Genomic DNA, 21569 nt, shown 5'->3' with positions numbered 1-21569 from the left:
TTGGTGGAAAATATATGTATATCCCCATACATATATGTCCAATATGGATCCTTCTGGCAGCTGGACTCAAGCACTGAGACTACCCATCAGCAAACTCAGGATCCAGATTTTCCCAGTTGCTGGCACCTGGTCATACAATCCCTCTCACAGTCACACACAGACAACTGATTCTCTCAATACTTGTTACTGGATCTTAATTCTTTTCAGGTGCCTCAACCCTAGTGAGATAGGGAGGGAGAGGAACACTCATGCACACACATATACAATCCTAGAGACTCCCAAACCCTCTAGTATCTCCAGCAACTGCTTTGGACTCCTCAGATCCCTCAATAGCCAGCTCCTCCCATGCTCTCACCCATAGAGACACACCTGGACCCTGTTCAGAATGTCTTTATCACAGAATAGTTGAGGTTGGAAAGGACTTTTGCCCTGCTCAAGCAGGGACGCTGACAGCCAGCTGCCCAAGACAGTGTCCCACTGGATTTTGAATGCATTCAGGGATGGAGACTCTACAGCCTTCAGGCATCCTGTGCCAGTGATCTGTGGTCTGTCACCTGCACAGTGAGAAAGTGTTTTCTGATGTTCAGACAGTGCCTCCTGTGTGCCGATTTGTGCCCATTGCCTCTTGTCATGTCACTGGGCACTACTGAGATGAGCCTGGCTCCACCTTCTTTGCAACCTCCCTTCAGGTATTTATGCACATTAATGAGGTCCTCCTGAGTCTTCTTTTCTCCAGTCTGAGCAGTACCAGCTCTCCTGGGGTTTCCTCACAGGGGAGATGCTCCTATTCCTTCATGGTCTTTTGGCCCTTTGTGGACTCTTTCCAATTTGTCCATGCCTTGCACTGGGGAGCCCAGACCTGGATGCAGTACTCCAGGTGTGGCCTCACCAGTGCTGAGTAGAAGGGAAGGATCACCTCCCTCAGCCTGCTGGCAACACTTTGCCTAATGCAGCCCAGGCATTTTTTTATTTTATTTTATTTTATTTTATTTTATTTTATTTTATTTTATTTTATTTTATTTTATTTTATTTTATTTTATTTTATTTTATTTTATTTTATTTTATTTTATTGTATTTTATTTTATTTTATTTTATTTTATTTTATTTTATTTTATTTTATTTTATTTTATTTATTTTCTGCAGGGGCATATTGGTGGTTCATGGTCTCAACTTGGTGTCCACCAGTGGCCTCCAAGGCCACTTACTCACCTACTCATAAGCTGATCTGGATGGTTCTTTGCTAGCACTCACACACACACTGGGACTCCTGCACTCTCCCAGTGGTGGCACCACAGGTGCACAGCCTCTTAGCCCATGGTCCTACTGCAGTTGCTGGCACTCGTACCCCCATACACACACATGCACACAGGTTGTCTCTTGCCCAGGAAAAAGTTAGGATAATAAGAAGACAGGACTGTCAACACTGATCAGGTCGACATGGGCAGGCAGGTAAACTGATCTGGCAGCTGTTTACCTGTGACTGTTCCCTTTTATCCCCTTTTGCCTCTATTTCCCACACTTGTTCCTCCCCAAACCACTTTCATCTCACCTTTTCTCCACATGCCTCCTCTCATAAGCATTTAATCCCTAAATGTTCTTCCTCTGCTTCTCACAATGCATCCCATACCCCTAGGAAGCATCCCCTCCTCCCCCTCTGTTGGCAATGTGCTTCATGGCTGAGTCATGGTGATGGGTTTCACACCTGCACACTGGGGCTGAGACTCTCCTGTAACAGCTCTGGGAGAGGCCTGGACATGGTGTCCCTTCCTCTTTTATTTTTTCTTTGTTTGTTTCTGGAGCATTGCTTGGTTTTTAATCATTTTAGATATTCTTTGATGATTTTTTCAGTAGTTTGGATATTTAAAATTATTTACACTTCATAGGTGAAATTTATCTTTTTATTTTTTTTTGTAGAATTAAAACTAATAGAATGTCAGTAGAATTCTTAAGAATAAAAACAAATGGATAGGAAATAATGTGATTTTTTTTTTTCCTTTAAAAGAGAAAATGTAATTAATTAAAGATATACAGAAAGAAGAAAACTTACATTATAATACATTAAGTTTGACTACCTATCATCTATTATAGAAGGAGGCAAGGTGATACATATAGCACCTCAGTCAAAATCTCTCCGGGTTTTGCTGTACAGAATTCAATGCACTTTTAGTGTTAAGGCTGCTCAGCTTCTAATCAAGAGTAGTTACTGTTTTTTTTCTTGTGAGGTTTTTCTCTGGACAAACTTGATTTATGCAAACGGAAAACAGAAAAAGATAAAGTGGCAAAATTCATGTTTTGTTTTGTCTTTGAGAAATTATCAAAACATTATATTTTTACATTTCAAATTCAAAACTATTTTACCTGAGCACAGCATCTTGTGAAACTTTAGCTAATTATCATATAATTAAAACAATTAATATGGAAATAAACAATGTGGAAGATATGAAATTTGCTTGTATGACCTGAAGTATTAATATTTTTCTAGATTGTATAGATTTTGATTTTCTTATTTGAGACAAAATATTTTTTCAATCTCAAAAGAGTTCGCATATATGGAAACACACTTATGCTTAGCTAATGATTAATGGCAATCCCAGAGGGAAAATTAAATGTCATAAGCAAAGCAATTATAATGAAAAAGTTAGAATATACATTTTTTCCTGTTCTTATGAATTCATAAATAGAGACTTATATATCAAATTCAAGCCAGCCAAAGTCAACAGAAAGACTCTAATTAACATTAATATGCTTTGGATCAGATCCTAAATCCTTAAAACATTGATAAAATAGGCCTTAGATGACAATATGTTATCTTGTGAAGCTCCAAGGTATTCACGAGGACAAGAAACATGTTTTTTTCAGATTTTGATTAAGTTTCTTCTTCACTTTCTAAGCTTCCAAAACCAAAGATGATAAATTAAAAGATGATAAATTTTGAAAATACCAGTGAATCCAATCTTCATGAAGATTAATGAAAAGCTTCTTTTCCTTAAGAGCAATTCTTGGTTATTTTAACATGATGAAGTTTAGAATTGGTTTTGGACACACAAAGAATTCTCAAACAACTGTGTTGTTTGTTTTACTTGTAACACCACAAAAGAGGCTTTTTTTTTTTTTTCTAGCTATGGGGAAAATGCAATGGGGAGTTCTCTTTTCTGTGCAATGTGTTTTCAATTGTTATTTGTTGCTTGTCACTTATATATCTTAAAAGTAGATATGTTTTAAAGTGTCACAATTTGTGTTAAACTGTCCTGTGATAATCATGATTTACCTCAAAAAGTAACCTAGTCTCTCTCCTCCTCACCTTTCAAAAAAATTCTAGTAACCCTATTACATTGGTCCAATACTTCAGAGTATGAAATCTCACAACTGTGAGAGGAAAATCAAACTTGTTTTAGCTGAGCCTTATTTCTGAAGTTTCTTTAATGACCTTAGATGGCATAACTATTTGTAGAGTAAATGCATCACAGAAACCAGATGTGGTAGTCCTTAGTAGACTGATACACGTCCAGTCATGGAAAGCATTTCTAGACCCGTTTTTAAATGCAAATTCCATTAAATGAACATAAACTATGTACGCCAACAATTTCACATTGAAGGATATTCTGTTACCCTCGCTCATTTTAACTTGTGGCTCCCTTCTCAAATAATCTCAAAATAGTTAATAAAAATTCCTGCTCAGGCCTCATACAGTGCACAGGTCTGTTTTTCTGTGTAGAAGTAGAGTTTAAACAAGGAACTGTATGGATTTTTCTCTTACAATATGAGTGCTATCTAAAATGCAAGTTCAGTTCACAATAACAATGTGAACTGAATACAAGAGTATTGTATTCAATACAAGAGTGTATCATTTTCTGTCTGATCAGATACTCCATCTGTCTGAAATTATCTGCAAAGTAGATGACAGTCCAGACTTTTCCCCAATAAAAAAAACGTATTGTGATTATAGGAGAGTGGCCATAATCTTCCTAGAAACTGTAGAAAAGATGCTAGTGCCTGTGTAATGTTTATTAAGTAGAACAGAGTGGATGACACAGAATCCATCTTTACCAAAAACAGTTCTTTTTCTTTCTTTCTTTATTTTTTGTCAAACAGAAATCAAAATTCTACTGAAATCAAGGTACCCAGTGCTCTACTTTGGGGACACTACTCCAGATATTCCACATGGAAGAAGAAAGCTGTGAGTTTCCCTATGCAGACTGGTATGTATTATTACCTTTTCTTTCTTGAAACGTGTACCTCCCCATCTGCTATAACCAGCTAATGAAGGTATTTAGCCCTGTAGCTCCAGTAAGATGCTTCTGTGCTGAACTCCTACTCTATTAATGCATAACAAATAGTATCACATACAACTGTGTTTTCTGATATAAAAAGTGAATTAACCATGAAAAAAATTAAAAAGTTATTAAAAAACAAAAAACAAAACACATTTATGTGCAAGACTACGAAATGGTACATTTGCAGTTGCTTACTACAGTGTTTTCATACCTTCTTCAATTTTCACGGTGATCAACTTGAAAGACACATTCTACATTTTTTTCAAATACCATTGTCTCATTTATATCACAGTAACAACAGAATTAAGGTTTCTTACACAACAGTATAGCTAGTATTTTCTAAGCCTTTATTTTACTGGGGGAAAAACATCTGCCTTTTGAAACATTTGAATCAGAACTTACCTTCATAAAAATACAAAAACAACAGCAAAATGACAAACAAACTAGAATTTAATCTTTTAGTAATGTTTATTTCTGAGTACCTGTTTAGGAAGGGCCCTACTGAATACATTGCAATGGCACGCTCATTCCGACTCAGTTTTGAATGTCCTTTTTCATTACGAGAATAGCCTAACTCAGGGATGCATCAGCTTTACTGGCAGGAAAAAAAAGTTATTTCAAAGTTCAAAGAAATTGTGATTGAGCCTGTACACTAGTATGGTCCTGAATGCATGCCACTTTGGAAGCAAAAACCACAAAGATAAATGTACATCTGTTAGAATTGCCCACTTCTGCATGCAAAATATGGAGAAAAAAAAAAGCCTGCCAGTAACTTCCAGCTTCTTCATCAGTGTTTTCCTCTGAGATGGTCCTTAATTCCAAAAGAAGGGTTATTAGTGTTTATTTCAATCCAAAAAACTTCTGTTCATTTGTAGACATATATCTGAAGGGTTTAAATACTCTCCAGGCTCCCTGCCAGCAGATAACTGTGGGTAGAAAAGGTAGATTGAATCAAAAAGTAAACAATTTTTCAGCCCACTGAGAGAGATGCTTGGAGCTTGATAATAAAGACAGCAGGATTATATCCTGCCTTTTCTTCAGGGAAGGAGTATTGCACAGCTTCCTGTTGATTAATACTCTAAATCTTTTGCTTTCATGTTCACTCTTGCCATAGCCTTTGCTAGCTTCTCCAATGTTCTTTTGAGTGGGAAGTTTGATTCCCAGCAGTACCAAGATTGGGGTTCATACTGATGAATAAAATATTAAGTTCTCTGTTTACAAAAATGCAGAATTTTTGGTCTTTGGTTTGAGAGAAACTCAGAGTCACCTCCTACAGCATGTGTTTATATTCTCTGGTACGAGCCTGCAGAAGAGTAAAAAAATTAATCAAAGAAAGGACATTAAGGTAAAGAGTCCTTACATTCTTGTTCAATAGAAAATCACCATGAAGCAGTGATGTTACTTGATTTTCATAGAGAAATTTTCTTCTTATCCAAGCAGAAATTATTTCAAAATTGTGTGGTTTACAGAGGATTTCAGTAGAATTAATATTGCCTCACTGCATTAAAAATTTACAGGATTATTCACCCTTCATGATGATTTTGTAAGAGAACAGAAATATAAGCAATGGCTGTATTCTGAAGCTATTGTATTTGTTTTGGAAAGGTCACCTATAGAAATTTAAGTATCCAGTCAATAACTTTGTTAATTTGCCAGTAGGTATGAAAGAGAATATTAGCTATAATAGTAATTTGCTTATTCATCCAAATTTATTTGATTTTAGTTTCCAGACCATTTCACATGCTTTCTCACCATTTCATGTTGTGGTGTCATTCTACTACATATGGAAGTTGGTTCTCATTAACATGGTTTGAACACATTTATATGGAGCGTGATTAAAGAGAGATTCTTCTTTGTTCTAACCTACTTCCAGATTCAGGATCTGGTGAAATATGCAGTGTGATTTACAGCAACCTTTTGCTATGCTGTAATCTGCATTACCAGATAGCCTGAAGGGCTGCCTCCCAGAGCATAACTGCTCTGAGAATGCACACAGAGTCAAGAACATGATACCAAATGACAATACTGCATGTGATATAATTTAATTTGCAGTTGTTCAGGAATATAAACAATAGAAAAATAAAATTTTCAAGAAATGATCAAAGTGATAAATTTCATCAGAATATTGCATAATTAATTTCTGATTTGTTTTCCATGTTGAAATACTCCAGCTTCTAGATTTATCCATAAATTAAATACATGTATAATGTTATCAAGATTTCACCTTATGTTGTATGGATAATGTAATACAAAATGAAAGCTATTTAATTTCTGTTTTGGAATGAAGGAAGACATCTGTTTTTTAATGCAAATTAGACAAAATCTTTTTTTTTTTTTTCAATTAAATAATTCTTAGTAACAATGTTTTCTACCTTCACCAATAGATCTATGCTCAATAGCAAAAATAAAATCAGGTACAAAATAAACATGTATATGTATATGTGCTGTTGTAGTTTTACTGTCTTCTATTCAAAGACGTGCTTTCCAGTGATAACAGTTTTTCAAAAATACAACATGGAAAGCTAAATTACTTTGTCCTGTAACCGTGCATTTATTTTTGATCATTTCAAGCAAAGTGTATTATTACAGGTGTGAATTTGTGTAGGCTTAATTTTATTTCCAATGAAAATAGCTTGCTGCCAAACTTGCAACTTTTCACTTTTTGATTATTCAGAGTGTGAAAATTCTAATTTTATGGAAGTTCTTCAGTCAGGAAACTACTCAGAATAAAATAGTAAATGTTATTGTGTGATGCCTTGGGAAAATGAAAAAAACAACCAACATATTTGATTTGTATAAGATGTATGTAGGAAGGAATATTTTTGAAACTGTTAATAGCTGTAAGGTAATGCATGTTCTTTGAACAAATGGTGCTGTAGGAAGCAATATATACATTACTTGTATATATATTTATACATATAAATATTAAAAGATGAGCAGAGCTTAAGAGTATTGATCTCACAATATTTCCTTTTTAAAAATGGGAAATTGTTTATTAGAATGTTTATGACTTCCCAAATCTGCAGTACCTACTTATTACTACAGGCAGACATTTGTCAGATTCTGAGAGAATTACTGTTTCCATAGAATTCTGTTTGTGCATTTTTCCTCTGCCTGATCAATTCTGGAGCAATGTTGTTAGTTGGGAACCAACATTCATGCTGATGGAACGACTGAAAAAAATGACATATTAGGAAGTGATGCTCTGAGTCTTGCATTTAGCACTTCTTCTTTTCCATTTCAAGTTATGTGCAGCCTAGTCTTACAGAATAAGATTAGAAATCAGATATAACATTATTCTCATTTCACATTTGCTGGCTAAATCAGAATGCCTTCCATATCTATGAAGGATGACCTACCCCAAGTCATGCAGTGCAGGCATGCTACAGAGAGACAAAGAAGAAAAAAAAAATCTTCAGGCAAATATAAGCTTTAAAAATTGCCAGTTCTCAAAAATGGCAGGAAGAGGCTGTAAAAGATTAGGTTTGTATATTGTAGCATCTTATGCAAGTAAAGTCTGTAATATAACCCATACTGGGTAAAGTGTGATTCAGATTGTGATTGCTAGGAATTTTGGAATCATTTATTTAGACAAAAAGTCGCAATATGACTGTCCATATCCGAGTTGCTAGTCTAACCAACATCATGGGTGGTCACTTTGGAATTTTTTGCTTCAATCCAATCTGATCATAATATTTAAAGATATCAGGTAGCTTCACAATACAAAAGCAAGGCTGTTTGTCTGCTTGAACTCAATACTGTGGAGATTTTATATTTCTATGCTACCAGTGTAAAGGTTTCTTTTTTGCGTGTGTGTGTGTATGTGTGTGTGTGAGAGAGAGAAGCTTCTGGAGCAGTAAAATCTGTTTTATATTGGTAGAATACACATGGAGAAACTATAAACAGTTGTCAGACTGAATATGGCAGTGATTTCCTGTTGCATCACTTGACATGCTGTGTATTACCTTTTAAGTGTGAAAGTGTTGTCCATCCACATGGGCGGCCCATTTTAAGGTGAAGATACTTAGAAATGATGTGTACTTGTGAAGGGCAATGAAGGTACATGCTACAAAGATCATTTTGAAGACAGGGGGAAAACATTACATTCAAAAGTCAGCATGTGCCTATATCCAGGAGGAAGCCTTTGTGTTTGCTGGCAGATTTCTATTTGGTCTTTAAATAAAATTGCTTATGAGCTTTGCAGTACTTTAGAATCTTTTCTTTGTGATACAGGTACTTTGATATGGGTAAGTCAAGGTCTAACTATTGTTGTAGATTTTACTGCCCACCTTCTAGTCCCCTCAGTTCAACTGACATCATTCTGGGATAAAAAAAAAAAAGACTGACTTACTGTCATGTATTCTTGCTGGAGAAGGACATCATTTTGATGATTATTTCTAAAACTGTGCCCCTCTATGATGACTTCTAATGCTATTGCAGATAGTTTGCAGCTGTCCAGTCTGCAAGGAGAGGGAACTGCAGGCTCATAAACATCTGGCAGTGTAGTTTTATGTATGCACCACAATGCGTGGAGTAGTGCAGAGCAGCAAAGGGCTCTTTCACTGGTGCTGTAATTCCTGGCAGGTGTTGTGGGAAGCTGTGGACAGGTAAAAGAGGCAGCCAGCAAGCTCTACTGGGCAGGGCTGGCAGCACACCAAGAGCACACAGCCAGCCGTAAAGGCCAGTTGCCCGTTCACCTTCCTTTTCCCCTTCAAGTTCTGTACCAAGTGGAAGTCAAAGACAATGCTGCTTGAAGGACTGAGTTCTAACAGTCAATGGCATTGAATATAGATAGCTTATACTCTAATAGTTTGATTTCCACCTTGTCCATTTTGTCAGTATGTTACAGTATGTCCTGTATTCTTTAAGTACAACACTAGGAACTATTCTCCCCAATATTTGCACACAAGCACAAAACAGCCATTATTGCAGAAAGGTAAGTCACTGAAGGCATGTAACTGAAGACATAATACTTTCTCCTTCCTAGAACAAAAAATTGAAATGAATTGCATCTTGGCTTCCTGTTTGGGTGTGTTTGCAGGGGTTCAGCACCAGAGTGTGTGCTGGAGCCAGCCAGTCAGCCAGAGAAAGAATCTGAAGTGGAACTGGTGAAATAGTTCTGCATCCTGTCCCTCTATTTTCACCCAATCACGCTACTTTCCAGAGAGAAGCTCTGAAGAGGAAGCATAGCTTGAACGACACTGAGTTGCAATAGCCCTTGGATAGCATTAATGCTCACAGAAAAAAAGTGGATAAAGATTTGATTTGCACTATAACGGTGATTAATTGTAGCAGGTCTCTTTGTTATTTAGAAGCAGGAGAAATGCTATGGTCAGGACATGGAGAAAAACTCCAGAAACTGTGTAGCTTTTGGGCAGAGGTTAAGACGTGTCCTGTACTTTGTTATTTCTTAAGTCTTTTAGGCTTTATGGTAGAGGGGGATGTCATGTTTAATGCAATTTAATTCCTTTTTATCTTAGTTTATGTTTATGGTATATAATTCATAAATGTCTACAGATCTGTGTGATTATAGTCAGAGACTCAGTAAAGAGCCTTTTGAAAACATAGTCCTTAGCCTTTCACTTTCACGAGCACTAAAATTCAATCAGAAACTACTTTTAAAGTAAGTAAAAGCTATAGTGGCAAATCTATTAAAACGTGTTTAATCATTAACTTCTTTGATTTAACATCTGTCTAAAGCATAACATCAAAAAATGAATAATTTATCATGTAATTGCATAAAAGCTCAAGTAATGTAAGGCATTAATTAAAAATTTATATGAAATTCAGAAGAAGAAAGCTGAGGAGGAACTATTTGATTACCCACTCAGTAGGTTAGCTGTAGTTCCTTTGGAACTGTAATCTGCTGTATTACAAGTCTCAGATTCTTAACTATGAAAAAAACTGTAAACCCTTTGGAATTCTCTGATGGTTTTCTGAAAAGCATTGGCTATAGATTACTTCAGATATTACAGTGAAATGTTTACATACACCCGAGGAATTTCTCTTCTTTCACTCTTTTACAACATACTGGCTTCAATGTGTGTGCAAACTGCTGTGTAAACATGAGAAGTGAGTTTTCAGAACTTTCTGAACCTTGCTTCATAAACACACAGACTTCAGAAACAGATTCGAGATTTTTTTCTCAGGCTCATCTGCAGTCAGCCATAGATGAATACCAGAGGCATAGAATCAACTCTAATATTAAATACATTACAGGGAGGAATAATAAATAGCTATTACATCAACTGTGCTATCTCACTAAATAATCTATTACCTTTTACAATTTAGGCAAACTAGGGAAGTTTTAAGTTCAGCTAATAGTATTTGAAGGAGTAGCCAGTTATTTAAAAACCACCACATGTGCCAAACTGCCTATAGAATTAGAAAAAAAAAGAAAAGAAAAAATTGGCTCTGGAAAGAATGTATCCAGATGGATACAAAAATAAGCACAGATTTTAATCCAAACAGGTTTGTCTGTCACAAAAACCAGGCCTGTTTTACAAAGTTCTCTTAACACTCCCACCAAAGCCTATTCTCACAAATCATTCACTGTGATATACGCATGCAAATGAGTATTTATGAAACCTGGCCCTAAGTTTTGCATATATTTAAAGAAAAGTAAAGAACAAATCACCATAGTTGAGGGTACTTTCTGAACAAACATCGAGAAAAATAGGATCTTCCTTCTTATACAGAGCATAGTTATTATTTAGGCCATTATTTATAAATTTCCTGAAATACGGAATTACCTGAGAAGAGGCTTCCTTTTCTCTTCTTCCTCTTCTTTTACACTCCTATTTATTTATTTATTTATAATAAAATTAATTCTTTCTTCTGATTCTGCCTACTGCTGCTTAAGTCTTTTCCTACCTGCTGAGAGGATGGGATATATTTCATCTGCTTTAAGAGTGTTTTATTGTCACTCCATCTCCTTGGGAGAAATTAGTGTTCCCAGTGTTCTCAATTTGACACTGCTAGAGAAGAAAATGATCAGAATTATCACAAACAAAAATAAAATAGAAGACACACTTAAGAAAAATAATATAGAATTGACATGATACTCAGGAACATTAATGACACTTTCAGGTTTGGATAGCTCACAAGAGACTTGAAAAGATTCATTGTTGCTGTTTTGAAAAAGCTCTTAGAAATATGTACATTTGTAATGTCAAAATATTTTATAAACCAGAGAGTGTCCAGACTGCTGATAAGTGACCAGAGTTTTGAAGATACTTTGCAACTTTTAAAAAGCTTGGAGAGCTCTCTCTTAATAGCAGGTAAAATAAAATAAAATAAAATAAAATAAAATAAAATAAAATAAAATAAAATAAAATAATAAAATAAAATAAACAAAAAATCTCAGAATGTAATGTTTGAAAGATCCAGACTCAGATCTTGCACTTTAAATTGAAATTATCTGAGATGCCCCAAAGTCTTCTTAGTCTTCTTTACACTTATGTTCTGTCCTTTTGGTTTCTTGTTTTTTTTTTGTTGTTGTGTTGTGAGTTTTTGTTTTTGTTTTTGTTTTGAGGTTTTATTTTTGTACCTTTAAAAAAGTACTACATTTGTTTTATAAAAAAGGTGTGGTACTTCTTGGATCTGTATGAATCACAATCATGAAATCTCAAAGTGTTCTTTATCAACCTAATGACTAATATTTTCTTACAAAGGCAGTAGTGTAGCAGGTTGTAGTGAAAGGAGCATCAATCACCTTTGATTCACTTTTAAAGCTCTCAGAGAACAAAACTGAATAGAAAGAGTACATCCATTTTGACAAGGACTTTAAAGTTAATAGAACAGTTCTACATCTATTTGTATGTGACTGTGCACTGCAGTGTAGAAACATAGTTCTGTGCAAGTATGTGGACATATTTACAGACAGGGTACACTTATATGTAGTGAAAGTAAAATTTCAATTTTGTAAGGAAAAGGTTTTATGACTTGAAATGAAATGAATTTATGTTAAAAATTGTAATGAAAAACTAAAAAAAAAAAAAAAAATTAATTTCCCACTCAGACAGACCTGGTAGGTTCTTGAGTAGAGAGAGAGAAAGTGAAAGATAGGAAATAAATGTTTTTGTTTTCTTCCTCAGCAGTTGTGCAGGGAAGGGATAAGGCAGGCAAAACAAGAGATTTCTTTTTTGATGGCAATGCCAACTAAATGCACATGAAACTACAGCTTCATTTACCCTCCTGTCTTAGGTGAGTTTAAAACCACAATTTAATATTCTGATGGAATTGTTTTAAATTGAAGATTTATAAGATACTCTGGAATAGTACTTGCAGTATCTGCTGTACCTCCTGTACTGAAATATTAAATGGAAGAAAGATTAGCTCCTATTGCTCCACTTCTCAGAGGAATGTGCTAAACACTGAGATGACAGAGAAAGGCAAAACATTCCCATTTCCGTTCTGATTTTGTGATTCAAGGGAATTTGTTGCATGGACTTATAAAAGGTGCAATTTATGTTCCGGTATCAAATCATTCCACTTCGAAGATAAATAAATAAATAAATAAATGCATAGAGACTTTCTACCCATTAATAGCAGCTCTATGACCCCATTTAATCAGTAACTCTTGGTTATGAGTCTTCTCACGAGCAGACTTAGTCTGGGATTCAACTGCAACTCTTGCAAAAAGGCTGAGATCCATTGCTGGCAGCAGAGAATCAAAGAGCATTTTGTGTAGTCCCATTGTGTGACATCTGTCCACAATCCTGAGATTTCTAGATGTGTGATACAAATTTTAGTACATAAATAATTAATTTATTCTGAATAAAAGGGACAAGCAGGACAGACAGTGATCCATTAAAGGAAAGGACCAGTGATAAAATCAGTAAAAATAACTGTTTAAATAGTAATGAAAACTTGTAAAATCATTAGTTAGGAGGGTTGTGAGAGGAGAGGACTTAGCTATATTGGCTTACCTAAATCCAATGCACTGTTAGTTAGTTCCAAATATCACTAAAGTTTAGGGGACTCCCTTCTTGTTCCATGTTATATTAGTCCAAGATTTAAAAAAAAAAAAAAAAAAAAAAAAAGTCATACAACTATATTTTTAAATTAACAATAAGAATGAAAAAACAAGTAAATTCCTTCTATGAATTCCTTTATTCCACTTCCTTTTGGGTATCGAAAAAGCAACCAACCAAAAAAAAAAAAAAAAAAAAAAAAAAAAAGCCCAAAGAAATAGAGGAGAGAAGGAGAGTGACATCAGACAGAATGGTTTTTCCTTAAGAAAAACGTTCTAATGGAAGCATTCATTTTGTTTCAATGTGAGGTTTGAAAGAATTTATTTTTTTCTCATAAGTGTTTGTCCTGTAAGCTGTTCAATCTTCTGTATCCCACTTTGCAAAGGAAAAAAAAAATCTGAATCTAGCTTTACTTTAATCCTCTTTCCATCATTTATTTACAGTTCCTTTCTCTAAATATTTGTCAGCAACTATTATAAAAATAACAGATCCCTTCAGACCTTTTGACTAAAGCATAACGTGGCCTTGCACATCTGGTTTCAGAACACTTGTTGTTGCTTAGCAGCTTGACAGAAAGATACATGGGTCTCCCTCTTTTCCCCACAATCTTTTCTTCCAGCATTGGCTAGTTTACCTCTTCCAGCATTAAAGACCTGAGGTTACAGGACCTGACCTGTAACTCAAATGAGCCACTAAATACCACCTGACAATTCTACAGCCATACAACAGTTTCTGTCCTAGATTTTCTGTCCTAAATCTTCCCATAAGTTATGTTTTCATATATGTCTTTAAGAGATTTAGACCTTAATAAAGAAAGAAAAAAATAGATTTTATATTTTACTTAACATCAGTGTGTTAACCATGTGTATCCTGGTTTTATGCCCACCCAGCTTCTCATTGCCCCTCCTCAAGAAGACACGGAGATAAAGAGAAAAAGCTCATGGATTGAGATAAAGACAGCGAGATTGCTTACCAGTTATGGTCATGGGTAAAACTCAACCTGGAAAAAATTACATTAAAAATTACAGAAAAAAATACAACTAACAGAGTTAATTAACAGAGTTAGATGGAGAGAAACAAGGAGAAAATCTAAAACACCTTCCCCCTGCCTTGCCCACCACCTTCCCCAGCCCAGACACACTGTCCCTGGCCCCTCCACCTCATGCCCCCAGGTGGCACAGGGTCTTGGACATGGGGGGATCTGTCCCTAAGAGCCCCTCTCTGCCTCCCCTTCCTCTTCACACTGTGCTCATTCTCACAGTTTGGTCAAAAAGGTGCAATCTAAAATTATCACTGAAGGATCCATCAGTGACAAAAGTGGAGAAGTTTTCATCTTGCATGTTGGGCTTTTCACAGAATCACAGGATTTCTAGGTTGGAAGAGACCTCAAATACTTTTCAAAACCAGGGGTGAATTTATTAATTTCAGCTCCTTTACATTTTAAATGCAACAACCTTAAGAAAAACTTAAATATTTTAGTCTTGGATATAAAAGTATGCTGCTATGCTTGTTAGGTGCATATATTGGATATAGTTGAAGTGACAACCTATTTCTGAGACATATGTCATGGTGAAAGACTGATTATATGAAATATATCCAAGCAGGCAAACCATTCTGAGGAGGGTTTATATACATATATATATGAGTGTTGTTTGGGGTATTTTGGCCAGTATAATCAGGGGGCAAGAGGGAGGTGAGGATTGCTTTCTGATTTCTAGCTGTTAATCTATTTGACCTAAAGTAATATTTGACAATGAAACACTGAAAAAAAGGAACATTATATGATATCATTTTGTCTTCTTCTATGTAGTCAGTTCCCAGAATTTCAGGAAAAATTAAATTATTTACATCCAAATATATCTGGTCAATTACAAATCAAGGAAACACATCTGTCCTAACACCTGTAGCTTACTCAGGATGAGCCACCATGAAAACGACAGCAGTATACACCATCCAATTGCCTTTCCTGTATTTTTCCATATCATGTCTAACTTCAGTCTTTGTGTGTTGCTATGCATTTGCCAGGAAATAAGTTAAATAAAAAAATAATTTAAAAACATAAAGTGAAAAAAGTGAGAAGTCCCAACTATTTAGATAGAATATGTTTGCATGGGGATAAAGCACCCTTCAGTCTTCTTTACAGTAAGTTTCATATATTTATTTATCATTTTACAACACGTTCTTGAAACTTTTTCATCAATTGTATTTGACATTTGTCCAGGGCTTTGTTTAAACAGCCACAGAACTGGACACACTGTATCCTACCAATTCTATGTTGATATATATTTATTTTTTTCTCATTTGCTTAAAAGTTTTCTTTGGATATCACATCTTTCTTTGGCAAGAAGACTGTGAAGAATGAAAAAGTGCATTATGTGCATTCATTAATGAAGTATAAAATGACTCATTAATGAAGTCTATACTTTTTATGCCTGAAGCTCATATAGGCTACACATTCTCATTTATTGCTAATCTCTATGGCAACCTTTTGCAGATTGAGTAGTGAAAGAGGAGGAACTGGTACTTTAACAACAACAAAAAAAAATTAAAAGTGTATTCCATCTGAATGCATTTACTATGTTGAAAATAAGTACAGCATTTTGATAAATAAATTAGACTTGGAGAGCTCAGTTTTGTCCTCAGGTTTTTCCATACATACTGTGCATGCTGCTGTTCGGTCACATTGTAGAAACTGTTTTTCACACTGAATTCAAAATCCTATCTTCTGGAGATATTCTGAGAATAAATTAATCTTTAAAATAATCACTGGATAATTTTAGGACCTCGGTGGGACTATTCACAAGCTGAAAATTAGGTAGATACCTACATTGCTTGTTGAATTAGAGCTCACATCTCTACAGGTAGAATTTTTGCATACTGATTCACTGAAGCAACAAGACAAGACTTCTAGTGGAGAAGTCTTATAGTGGAGACATGATAATTTTATTCAAGTGGCAAGTAAAATAGCTACAAGTAAAAAACAAAACAAGCTTTGCAGGCACAACTAAGAAAAGTGTTGACAAATAGGGATGGGCAGGGAACAATAGGGTTTGTGCAGAAAAGATCATATTACAGGGGAAAAAAAGTTATGTAAACTAGGTTGCCTCCTTGAATATGCACACTTTTAAATTCTTTCCCAGAATTTGATTTAAAATCCGATACTATAGAATTGTTCAACAAGAAGTTAATATGCACCAAAAAGAAAGGTGATATAGCTATCTGAAAAGACCATCAGTTTGGTCTGAAAGAGAATTAAAAAAAAAATAAAATGGGATTAGTAGCTCTTTCTTACTTTTTTTAGAATGAAAATGTTGAAGAAAGAAAATTACTCAGAAACATACATTTTTTTTGTTTTGTTTTAATGCTACTCAGTCATTACATTGTCAAAATAGCATTCAAATATATATAAATTGAAAACTTTGAGATTTTAGCTGTATATAATTTTACTCTATTTATTTCAAGTATTTGTAAGCAATAATGATTTTACATTATGAAAATGTTCCTTAGAGATGGTTGATATGCAGGACTAACGTTTTACTTTGAGCCAAATAGATTTAGGTTCCTGGGCGTCTTTGCTCAGCTGAAGCCCTAGCATCACTAGAATATGTAGGGGATCTGGGTCATGACTCATTTAGAGATTTTTCAAGGTTTAGTCACTGTCACTTAATGACAAAGCTGAGTGGTTAGAAAATTGTGACTAGTTTTAGTTATCAAGGCAGAGCCAATCCAGAATGATTTGTTTTGACCTATTTCCTTAGGTAGCACTGAAGAAAATCAGCAGGATCTTGCAAAATGCTTCAATTGCAACAGAACTTTCTTTTCAAACAGCAAACTTCTCTATGAAATTTTTTAGTTGGGCCTACTAGCAGTACCACTGAGAGACCATGTCCTTTCACACAGACTGCTAGGACTCATCAAACTGAGAATATAATTCTTGCATGAGTTTTACACATGCATACTCCCACTGACTTCTGTCTCTAATTTACATCAGCATAAGCAAGATCAGACTTGTATTAGTAGCTTTGTTAACATTTTTCATAGGAAATATGTCTGACTGCCACACAAACCAATGCACCAGAGTTATAAACTGTGTAGTGTTTACTCAAGCTGGTTAAATCATCATCTACAAAGCTGCGTAGCCTAGTGAAATGTCCCCATTTTGGAAGGTGAACCATGAACAAAAATACAGTCTGCCTTATATAAAAGGATAAAAAAGTAGTCTCTCTCAATTGATTTCACAGAGACAATGAAATTAGAGATAGTAATGAAAATTACTGCCATGGAATAATCAAGCTAATGAGCCAACTTTTCCCCACAAAAACCCCTATGGGCCTCTCTTGGAATTTGAGCTGGTTCCTCTGAAGTAGCTTTCACTGTGCCCTCTTTAGAGGCCTGTTGCTGTGTTCTGACTTAGTCGACATATCTTTCCACTATACCCTGTACACATATTCAGTAGATTTGCTTTAAAAAGCTTTTTCTGTGTACTAGCCACCTTTGCTACTTTAATTGTTTACAACACTTACTGAATGCTTATGAGAAATATATGCTGTATTTTCTTATTCTCTCTCCTTTCTTCCCCTCAGCATTTAAGGCTTCTGAAATTAACTCCTGCTAAAAGTTTTTAGGATGTGAGCCCTTCCAACCCCAAGAGTGTATATACACCTATTTAAATGTGCATCTATTTTCACTCATATTAGATTTTGTAAGGTGCTGTTCTATCATTATTACTTAAACACATCTACAGCTATTTAGTAAAAAAAAAAAAAAAAATCTTTTGAAAATGCAGTTTTCTGAAAACTAAAAATTAGAAAAATAAAAAAACAAGGCCACCAAATTTCAAGTAAAGATTTTTTTTTTTTTTTTTTTTGATGCTTTTCTAAATATTGCATTCCAAAATGAAGCATATTCAAAATGTGCCTTTGTGGGAAGTTCCAAATGTGTTCTGTTTCTGTACAGATACAAAAAAGTCAAGTTTTAAAATCTGTTAAAAATAGAATCATCATCTGCTGGTTGCTTTTATCTTAACTGCTGAACTCTCTGCTCTTCCTTTATTATGGAAGCACAATAGCTTCTTTGGTACTTGACCTCCCAGCTGCCATTTCCCTTCTTTTCCCCTTCTCCTCTCTCTGCTCTGCACTTTATCTCAATCTCTTAAGACCTCCCCCTTAATTTCTCCATTCTCTCTGGCATTAAATATAACCACTGAAGCTAACTGTGCCAGTCTCTCACTGCTTCTGCTTTTTCCTCATTTCTTTTCTATGTAGCTACTTTGTTATCTTTACTGATTTATTATTATTTTTTTTTTTTTCATTCATTGCCACTTAGATATGAGCTCATTTCATTCCACTTCATTAGACTTCCAGAAGGTCAACATAAAATATTGGAATGGGTATACATATCTGCTTTTGGTAATTTTAATGAGTCTGTCACTGTGGTATTTAGATACAGATTGGTGTACAGTATTACATTAAGCAATGGATTAAATGATCCCCTTAAATGATTCTCAAAAGATTAACTAATCTCCACTTGGAAAAGCCTCGGTTACCCCTTACGCTTCACTCACATGAAAGACAGCTAATCTAGCTTTAAATTCTCTGTGAGTTATTCTTTATATTGAAAACAAAGTAAACTGTCAAAGAGGTTTTGAAGCAACACTGTAAGAGCTTGAGAGTTTCACATTAATGAAGATTCACTCCTTTTTTTTTCAGGAAAAAAAAAAAAAAAAGTTCAATTAGAAAAAACTATAGCTTTCAATCAGGAGAAAAGACAGGGAAATTGCTGCAATTAAAATCTCATGTATTTTTGTTAATAAGCCAACCTCTGTCTATTCTATGTGATGGCAAATCCTAAAAACTGTGAAGTATTAGCAACGTAATATGACTGACATCAGCATAAGATGGTTAATACATAGAGAAACAACACATTTGCATCAAGCAGTGAAAGACACAAGGTTTTTGAAGCACAGTTGAGACAAAGAATGTTAAAAAATGATTTTAAATTATTCCAGCTCAATGCTAGTAAATGTTTTAAATATATAAACAAGCAGAACAACCCAAATCAGCTGCAGAATTATTCATGACCATAAAACAGCTTCTAATGTGTAGGTGAAACTATGATGGGAGCTAATCCACACTTAATAATAATTAACAACTATTAGTTATAGGTATACATGACTGGATTTATGATTCTAATTATCCAGTTACCAATTTGATGAACGTCTCAGTAATTTGGAAGGCAACTGTCACATTTTCAATTATGATTAATTACAGGTATAAAAATGTTATTAAATGCTGATTTAGTTTATCTCATCAGAATGTTGGTTATGTCCCTCATCTAACTGCACTTGTGTGGTTATAGTTCATTCACTTTGTTCACAACATGGATAACTTACTCAATTCAGCAGTATCTGAAAAGTGAATCAAATGGTGATTAAAGCAGTTGAAGTGCTAATTAAAGTGGTGAGTCTGCCCTCTGTCTTCCACATACTTATACACAACTTAATGATGCATGCAATTCCTTTGATATCAGTAGGGTCATTCAAAGTAGAAAAGGTAAGAGTTGTAAATATTTACAAAACTGAGACCCAGATATGGAAGCCAAATAAAATCTGCATTCTGACAGGAGAGAAATGCAGAGAGGAAGTCAGCTAGAGGAAGCTAGTCAGAGAGGAAGCTAGAATTACAGAACTTAAAAGTCACATCTTCATTCACCATTCCATAAATTGTTGGGATTCAAACTCCAAAATGAGTAAATATGTTTGCCGTGTTAAGGTTTAGGTAGCAAAAAGCACTACTGACTTGTGAAAATCTCTGAAAAATAATAATGATTAAAAATATTTTGGAAAAAAATATGGAAAAATTTTAATGACACCTTCACCCCCCATTACTAATGTTTCTATAGTTTTTGCTTTGGCTTGTGTAAGGGAGTAAAATAATAGCTCCAGAAAAGATGAGTTTAGATAAGGGGAAAAAAAAAAATTACAGATGAAGTTCAGTCACAGAATCATAGAATGGTTTGGGTTGGAAGAGACCTTAAAGATCATTTAGTTCTACCCATCCTGCCATGGGCAGGGACACCTCCCACTAGATCAGGTTGCCCAAAGCCCCATCCAGCCTGGCCCTGAACACCTCCAGGGATGGGGTATCCACAGCTTTTCTTGGCAACCTGTGCCAGTGCCTCACCACCCTCTGAGTGAAGAATTTCCTCCTAACCTCTAATCTAAATCTTCCCTCTTTTAATTGAAAGCCATTATCCCTTGTCCTATCATTATCTGCCCATGTTAAAAAGTCACTCTCTATCTTTTTTTTATAAGCCTCCTTTAAGTATTGAAAGCCTGCAAATGAGGTTTCCCTGGAGCCTTCTCTTCTCCAAGCTGAACATCCCCAGTTCTCTCAGCCATTCTTCATAGGAGAGGTGCTCCAGCCCTCTGATCATCTTTGTGGCCCTGCTCTGGACCTGTTCTAACAGCCCCACATCCTTCTTACTCTGGGACCCCCAGACCTGGATGCAGCACTCCAAGTGGGGCCTGAAGAGGGCAGAGTAGAGGGGGACAATCACCTCCCTTGACCTTCTGGCCACTCTTTTGATGCAGCTCAGGATGCAGTTGGCCTTCTGGGCTGCAAGCATGCACTACTGGCTCATGTTGAGTTTTTTGTCCACCAGAACCCTCAAGTCTTTCTCTGCAGGGATGCTCTCAATGAGTTCATCTCCCAGTCTGTCCTATTTTCTGGGATTGCCCCGACCAAGGTGCAGCACCTTACACTTGGACATGTTGAACCTTATTAGGCTGATATTTTCTTCATAGAGGCTCACACAATGCTGTTTTAGATTTTTAATTAGAAACATCCAAGTGATGATAATGTAGTGATATTTGTAATTGTTACAGAGCAGTGTTTGTGTAGAGCCAAGGCCTTTTCAGCTCCTTATGCTACCCAGCAAGGGGGCTGGGGGTGCACCAGGAGCTGGGAGGAGACGCAGTGATCCAGGATGGCCAAGGAGATATTCCACACCATGTTGCATCATGTTCAGCAATAAAAGCTGAGATGAAGAAGGAAGAAGGGGGTGGGGGATGGGGGGGACACGCATCTGGAGTGATGGCATTTGTCTTTCCAAGAAAGCATTACATGGGAAGAGCCCTGCTTTCCTGGACATTGCTCAACACATGCTTGCCAATAGGAAGTAGCAAACAGATCCCTTGTTTCGTTTTGTTTGCATGCATGGCTTTTATTTACCTAATAAACTGTCTTTGTCTCAAGGTAGATGACATCTGTGATGAGGTTTTCAGAAAAAAAACAAAACAACAACAACAACAAAAAAACAC

General features: G+C 35.5%; 1 long non-coding RNA gene across 1 annotated transcript in view; it reads left to right on the top strand.

Annotated features, from left to right (window-relative positions):
- Positions 1-4091: 4091 nt before the first annotated feature.
- LOC113842758 (uncharacterized) overlaps positions 4092-21569 on the top strand; it is a 44980-nt gene continuing 27502 nt past the window's right edge. The window contains exon 1 of the long non-coding RNA XR_003495448.3: positions 4092-4199. This is a non-coding gene — a long non-coding RNA (uncharacterized lncRNA). The remainder of the gene's footprint in view (positions 4200-21569) is intronic.

This window comes from Anas platyrhynchos, chromosome 2, assembly GCF_047663525.1.
Source record: "Anas platyrhynchos isolate ZD024472 breed Pekin duck chromosome 2, IASCAAS_PekinDuck_T2T, whole genome shotgun sequence".
In the NCBI taxonomy this organism is placed as follows: domain Eukaryota; kingdom Metazoa; phylum Chordata; class Aves; order Anseriformes; family Anatidae; genus Anas; species Anas platyrhynchos.
This window is presented reverse-complemented; position numbering and strand designations above follow the sequence as displayed.